Here is an 8,695-nt window from a genome sequence, read left to right on the forward strand (position 1 = left end):
GTGTATCCTATGAGATGTGACATCACACTGCCTGTCTATACTATCTGTGTGCTGTGTGCAGAGTCTCCAGTGTATCCTATGAGATGTAACATCACACTGCCTGTCTATACTATCTGTGTGCTGTGTGCAGAGTCTCCAGTGTATCCTATGAGATGTAACATCACACTGCCTGTCTATACTATCTGTGTGTGCTGTGTGCAGAGTCTCCAGTGTATCCTATGAGATGTGACATCACACTGCCTGTCTATACTATCTGTGTGTGCTGTGTGCAGAGTCTCCAGTGTATCCTATGAGATGTGACATCACACTGCCTGTCTATACTATCTGTGTGCTGTGTGCAGAGTCTCCAGTGTATCCTATGAGATGTAACATCACACTGCCTGTCTATACTATCTGTGTGCTGTGTGCAGAGTCTCCAGTGTATCCTATGAGATGTGACATTACACTGCCTGTCTATACTATCTGTGTGCTGTGTGCAGAGCCTCCAGTGTATCCTATGAGATGTGACATCACACTGCCTGTCTATACTATCTGTGTGCTGTGTGCAGAGTCTCCAGTGTATCCTATGAGATGTGACATCACACTGCCTGTCTATACTATCTGTGTGCTGTGTGCAGAGTCTCCAGTGTATCCTATGAGATGTGACATCACACTGCCTGTCTATACTATCTGTGTGCTGTGTGCAGGGTCTCCAGTGTATCCTATGAGATGTGACATCACACTGCCTGTCTATACTATCTGTGTGCTGTGTGCAGAGTCTCCAGTGTATCCTATGAGATGTGACATCACACTGCCTGTCTATACTATCTGTGTGCTGTGTGCAGGGTCTCCAGTGTATCCTATGAGATGTGACATCACACTGCCTGTCTATACTATCTGTGTGCTGTGTGCAGAGTCTCCAGTGTATCCTATGAGATGTGACATCACACTGCCTGTCTATACTATCTGTGTGCTGTGTGCAGAGTCTCCAGTGTATCCTATGAGATGTGACATCACACTGCCTGTCTATACTATCTGTGTGCTGTGTGCAGAGTCTCCAGTGTATCCTATGAGATGTGACATCACACTGCCTGTCTATACTATCTGTGTGCTGTGTGCAGAGTCTCCAGTGTATCCTATGAGATGTGACATCACACTGCCTGTCTATACTATCTGTGTGCTGTGTGCAGGGTCTCCAGTGTATCCTATGAGATGTAACATCACACTGCCTGTATATACTATCTGTGTGTGCTGTGTGCAGGGTCTCCAGTGTATCCTATGAGATGTAACATCACACTGCCTGTCTATACTATCTGTGTGTGCTGTGTGCAGAGTCTCCAGTGTATCCTATGAGATGTGACATCACACTGCCTGTCTATACTATCTGTGTGCTGTGTGCAGGGTCTCCAGTGTATCCTATGAGATGTGACATCACACTGCCTGTCTATACTATCTGTGTGTGCTGTGTGCAGGGTCTCCAGTGTATCCTATGAGATGTAACATCACACTGCCTGTCTATACTATCTGTGTGTGCTGTGTGCAGAGTCTCCAGTGTATCCTATGAGATGTGACATCACACTGCCTGTCTATACTATCTGTGTGCTGTGTGCAGAGTCTCCAGTGTATCCTATGAGATGTGACATCACACTGCCTGTCTATACTATCTGTGTGCTGTGTGCAGAGTCTCCAGTGTATCCTATGAGATGTGACATCACACTGCCTGTCTATACTATCTGTGTGCTGTGTGCAGAGTCTCCAGTGTATCCTATGAGATGTGACATCACACTGCCTGTCTATACTATCTGTGTGCTGTGTGCAGAGTCTCCAGTGTATCCTATGAGATGTAACATCACACTGCCTGTCTATACTATCTGTGTGCTGTGTGCAGGGTCTCCAGTGTATCCTATGAGATGTAACATCACACTGCCTGTCTATACTATCTGTGTGCTGTGTGCAGAGTCTCCAGTGTATCCTATGAGATGTAACATCACACTGCCTGTCTATACTATCTGTGTGCTGTGTGCAGGGTCTCCAGTGTATCCTATGAGATGTGACATCACACTGCCTGTCTATACTATCTGTGTGTGCTGTGTGCAGGGTCTCCAGTGTATCCTATGAGATGTGACATCACACTGCCTGTCTACACTATCTGTGTGCTGTGTGCAGAGTCTCCAGTGTATCCTATGAGATGTAACATCACACTGCCTGTCTATACTATCTGTGTGCTGTGTGCAGAGCCTCCAGTGTATCCTATGAGATGTAACATCACACTGCCTGTCTATACTATCTGTGTGCTGTGTGCAGAGCCTCCAGTGTATCCTATGAGATGTAACATCACACTGCCTGTCTATACTATCTGTGTGCTGTGTGCAGAGTCTCCAGTGTATCCTATGAGATGTAACATCACACTGCCTGTCTATACTATCTGTGTGCTGTGTGCAGGGTCTCCAGTGTATCCTATGAGATGTAACATCACACTGCCTGTCTATACTATCTGTGTGCTGTGTGCAGAGTCTCCAGTGTATCCTATGAGATGTAACATCACACTGCCTGTCTATACTATCTGTGTGCTGTGTGCAGGGTCTCCAGTGTATCCTATGAGATGTGACATCACACTGCCTGTCTATACTATCTGTGTGTGCTGTGTGCAGGGTCTCCAGTGTATCCTATGAGATGTGACATCACACTGCCTGTCTACACTATCTGTGTGCTGTGTGCAGAGTCTCCAGTGTATCCTATGAGATGTAACATCACACTGCCTGTCTATACTATCTGTGTGCTGTGTGCAGAGCCTCCAGTGTATCCTATGAGATGTAACATCACACTGCCTGTCTATACTATCTGTGTGCTGTGTGCAGAGCCTCCAGTGTATCCTATGAGATGTAACATCACACTGCCTGTCTACACTATCTGTGTGCTGTGTGCAGAGTCTCCAGTGTATCCTATGAGATGTAACATCACACTGCCTGTCTATACTATCTGTGTGCTGTGTGCAGGGTCTCCAGTGTATCCTATGAGATGTAACATCACACTGCCTGTCTATACTATCTGTGTGCTGTATGCAGAGTCTCCAGTGTATCCTATGAGATGTAACATCACACTGCCTGTCTATACTATCTGTGTGCTGTGTGCAGAGCCTCCAGTGTATCCTATGAGATGTGACATCACACTGCCTGTCTATACTATCTTTGTGCTGTGTGCAGAGTCTCCAGTGTATCCTATGAGATGTGACATCACACTGCCTGTCTATACTATCTGTGTGCTGTGTGCAGAGCCTCCAGTGTATCCTATGAGATGTGACATCACACTGCCTGTCTATACTATCTTTGTGCTGTGTGCAGAGTCTCCAGTGTATCCTATGAGATGTAACATCACACTGCCTGTCTATACTATCTGTGTGCTGTGTGCAGAGTCTCCAGTGTATCCTATGAGATGTGACATCACACTGCCTGTCTATACTATCTGTGTGTGCTGTGTGCAGGGTCTCCAGTGTATCCTATGAGATGTGACATCACACTGCCTGTCTATACTATCTGTGTGTGCTGTGTGCAGGGTCTCCAGTGTATCCTATGAGATGTGACATCACACTGCCTGTCTATTCTATCTGTGTGCTGTGTGCAGAGTCTCCAGTGTATCCTATGAGATGTGACATCACACTGCCTGTCTATACTATCTGTGTGTGCTGTGTGCAGAGTCTCCAGTGTATCCTATGAGATGTAACATCACACTGCCTGTCTATACTATCTGTGTGTGCTGTGTGCAGAGTCTCCAGTGTATCCTATGAGATGTAACATCACACTGCCTGTCTATACTATCTGTGTGCTGTGTGCAGGGTCTCCAGTGTATCCTATGAGATGTGACATCACACTGCCTGTCTATACTATCTGTGTGCTGTGTGCAGGGTCTCCAGTGTATCCTATGAGATGTGACATCACACTGCCTGTCTATTCTATCTGTGTGCTGTGTGCAGAGTCTCCAGTGTATCCTATGAGATGTGACATCACACTGCCTGTCTATACTATCTGTGTGTGCTGTGTGCAGAGTCTCCAGTGTATCCTATGAGATGTAACATCACACTGCCTGTCTATACTATCTGTGTGTGCTGTGTGCAGAGTCTCCAGTGTATCCTATGAGATGTAACATCACACTGCCTGTCTATACTATCTGTGTGCTGTGTGCAGAGTCTCCAGTGTATCCTATGAGATGTAACATCACACTGCCTGTCTATACTATCTGTGTGCTGTGTGCAGAGTCTCCAGTGTATCCTATGAGATGTGACATCACACTGCCTGTCTATACTATCTGTGTGCTGTGTGCAGGGTCTCCAGTGTATCCTATGAGATGTAACATCACACTGCCTGTCTATACTATCTGTGTGCTGTGTGCAGGGTCTCCAGTGTATCCTATGAGATGTGACATCACACTGCCTGTCTATACTATCTGTGTGCTGTATGCAGAGTCTCCAGTGTATCCTATGAGATGTGACATCACACTGCCTGTCTATTCTATCTGTGTGCTGTGTGCAGAGTCTCCAGTGTATCCTATGAGATGTGACATCACACTGCCTGTCTATACTATCTGTGTGTGCTGTGTGCAGAGTCTCCAGTGTATCCTATGAGATGTAACATCACACTGCCTGTCTATACTATATGTGTGCTGTGTGCAGAGTCTCCAGTGTATCCTATGAGATGTGACATCACACTGCCTGTCTATACTATCTGTGTGTGCTGTGTGCAGAGTCTCCAGTGTATCCTATGAGATGTGACATCACACTGCCTGTCTATACTATCTGTGTGCTGTGTGCAGTCTCCAGTGTATCCTATGAGATGTAACATCACACTGCCTGTCTATACTATCTGTGTGCTGTGTGCAGGGTCTCCAGTGTATCCTATGAGATGTGACATCACACTGCCTGTCTATACTATCTGTGTGCTGTGTGCAGAGTCTCCAGTGTATCCTATGACATGTAACATCACACTGCCTGTCTATACTATCTGTGTGTGCTGTGTGCAGGGTCTCCAGTGTATCCTATGAGATGTAACATCACACTGCCTGTCTATACTATCTGTGTGCTGTGTGCAGAGTCTCCAGTGTATCCTATGAGATGTAACATCACACTGCCTGTCTATACTATCTGTGTGCTGTGTGCAGGGTCTCCAGTGTATCCTATGAGATGTAACATCACACTGCCTGTCTATACTATCTGTGTGCTGTGTGCAGAGTCTCCAGTGTATCCTATGAGATGTAACATCACACTGCCTGTCTATACTATCTGTGTGTGCTGTGTGCAGAGTCTCCAGTGTATCCTATGAGATGTAACATCACACTGCCTGTCTATACTATCTGTGTGCTGTGTGCAGGGTCTCCAGTGTATCCTATGAGATGTAACATCACACTGCCTGTCTATACTATCTGTGTGCTGTGTGCAGGGTCTCCAGTGTATCCTATGAGATGTAACATCACACTGCCTGTCTATACTATCTGTGTGCTGTGTGCAGAGCCTCCAGTGTATACTATGAGATGTAACATCACACTGCCTGTCTATACTATCTGTGTGCTGTGTGCAGAGTCTCCAGTGTATCCTATGAGATGTGACATCACACTGCCTGTCTATACTATCTGTGTGCTGTGTGCAGGGTCTCCAGTGTATCCTATGAGATGTGACATCACACTGCCTGTCTATACTATCTGTGTGCTGTGTGCAGAGTCTCCAGTGTATCCTATGAGATGTGACATCACACTGCCTGTCTATACTATCTGTGTGCTGTGTGCAGAGTCTCCAGTGTATCCTATAAGATGTGACATCACACTGCCTGTCTATACTATCTGTGTGCTGTGTGCAGGGTCTCCAGTGTATCCTATGAGATGTAACATCACACTACCTGTCTATACTATCTGTGTGCTGTGTGCAGAGTCTCCAGTGTATCCTATGAGATGTGACATCACACTGCCTGTCTATACTATCTGTGTGCTGTGTGCAGGGTCTCCAGTGTATCCTATGAGATGTAGCATCACACTGCCTGTCTATACTATCTGTGTGCTGTGTGCAGGGTCTCCAGTGTATCCTATGAGATGTAACATCACGCTGCCTGTCTATACTATCTGTGTGTGCTGTGTGCAGAGCCTCCAATGTATCCTATGAGATGTAACATCACACTGCCTGTCTATACTATCTGTGTGCTGTGTGCAGAGTCTCCAGTGTATCCTATGAGATGTGACATCACACTGCCTGTCTATACTATCTGTGTGTGCTGTGTGCAGAGTCTCCAGTGTATCCTATGAGATGTAACATCACACTGCCTGTCTATACTATCTGTGTGCTGTGTGCAGAGTCTCCAGTGTATCCTATGAGATGTGACATCACACTGCCTGTCTATACTATCTGTGTGCTGTGTGCAGAGTCTCCAGTGTATCCTATGAGATGTAACATCACACTGCCTGTATATACTATCTGTGTGCTGTGTGCAGAGTCTCCAGTGTATCCTATGAGATGTGACATCACACTGCCTGTCTATACTATCTGTGTGCTGTGTGCAGAGTCTCCAGTGTATCCTATGAGATGTAACATCACACTGCCTGTCTATACTATCTGTGTGCTGTGTGCAGGGTCTCCAGTGTATCCTATGAGATGTGACATCACACTGCCTGTCTATACTATCTGTGTGTGCTGTGTGCAGGGTCTCCAGTGTATCCTATGAGATGTGACATCACACTGCCTGTCTATACTATCTGTGTGCTGTGTGCAGGGTCTCCAGTGTATCCTATGAGATGTAACATCACACTGCCTGTCTATACTATCTGTGTGCTGTGTGCAGAGTCTCCAGTGTATCCTATGAGATGTGACATCACACTGCCTGTCTATACTATCTGTGTGTGCTGTGTGCAGAGCCTCCAGTGTATCCTATGAGATGTAACATCACACTGCCTGTCTATACTATCTGTGTGCTGTGTGCAGAGTCTCCAGTGTATCCTATGAGATGTAACATCACACTGCCTGTCTATACTATCTGTGTGCTGTGTGCAGGGTCTCCAGTGTATCCTATAAGATGTGACATCACACTGCCCGTCTATACTATCTGTGTGCTGTGTGCAGGGTCTCCAGTGTATCCTATGAGATGTGACATCACACTGCCTGTCTATACTATCTGTGTGTGCTGTGTGCAGGGTCTCCAGTGTATCCTATGAGATGTGACATCACACTGCCTGTCTATACTATCTGTGTGCTGTGTGCAGGGTCTCCAGTGTATCCTATGAGATGTGACATCACACTGCCTGTCTATACTATCTGTGTGCTGTGTGCAGGGTCTCCAGTGTATCCTATGAGATGTAACATCACACTGCCTGTCTATACTATCTGTGTGCTGTGTGCAGGGTCTCCAGTGTATCCTATGACATGTAACATCACACTGCCTGTCTATACTATCTGTGTGCTGTGTGCAGAGTCTCCAGTGTATCCTATGAGATGTAACATCACACTGCCTGTCTATACTATCTGTGTGCTGTGTGCAGAGTCTCCAGTGTATCCTATGAGATGTAACATCACACTGCCTGTCTATACTATCTGTGTGCAGAGTCTCCAGTGTATCCTATGAGATGTAACATCACACTGCCTGTCTATACTATCTGTGTGCTGTGTGCAGGGTCTCCAGTGTATCCTATGAGATGTGACATCACACTGCCTGTCTATACTATCTGTGTGTGCTGTGTGCAGGGTCTCCAGTGTATCCTATGAGATGTGAAATCACACTGCCTGTCTATACTATCTGTGTGCTGTGTGCAGGGTCTCCAGTGTATCCTATGAGATGTGACATCACACTGCCTGTCTATACTATCTGTGTGCTGTGTGCAGGGTCTCCAGTGTATCCTATGAGATGTGACATCACACTGCCTGTCTATACAATCTGTGTGCTGTGTGCAGGGTCTCCAGTGTATCCTATGAGATGTAACATCACACTGCCTGTCTATACTATCTGTGTGCTGTGTGCAGAGTCTCCAGTGTATCCTATGAGATGTAACATCACACTGCCTGTCTATACTATCTGTGTGCTGTGTGCAGAGTCTCCAGTGTATCCTATGAGATGTAACATCACACTGCCTGTCTATACTATCTCTGTGCTGTGTGCAGGGTCTCCAGTGTATCCTATGAGATGTGACATCACACTGCCTGTCTATACTATCTGTGTGCTGTGTGCAGAGTCTCCGGTGTATCCTATGAGATGTAACATCACACTGCCTGTCTATACTATCTGTGTGCTGTGTGCAGGGTCTCCAGTGTATCCTATGAGATGTAACATCACACTGCCTGTCTATACTATCCGTGTGTGCTGTGTGCAGAGTCTCCAGTGTATCCTATGAGATGTAACATCACACTGCCTGTCTATACTATCTGTGTGCTGTGTGCAGGGTCTCCAGTGTATCCTATGAGATGTAACATCACACTGCCTGTCTATACTATCTGTGTGCTGTGTGCAGAGTCTCCAGTGTATCCTATGAGATGTGACATCACACTGCCTGTCTATACTATCTGTGTGTGCTGTGTGCAGAGTCTCCAGTGTATCCTATGAGATGTGACACCACACTGCCTGTCTATACTATCTGTGTGCTGTGTGCAGGGTCTCCAGTGTATCCTATGAGATGTAATATCACACTGCCTGTCTATACTATCTCTGTGCTGTGTGCAGGGTCTCCAGTGTATCCTATGAGATGTGACATCACA

This window comes from Engystomops pustulosus, chromosome 7 (assembly GCF_040894005.1).
Source record: "Engystomops pustulosus chromosome 7, aEngPut4.maternal, whole genome shotgun sequence".
Taxonomy (NCBI): Eukaryota; Metazoa; Chordata; class Amphibia; order Anura; family Leptodactylidae; genus Engystomops; species Engystomops pustulosus.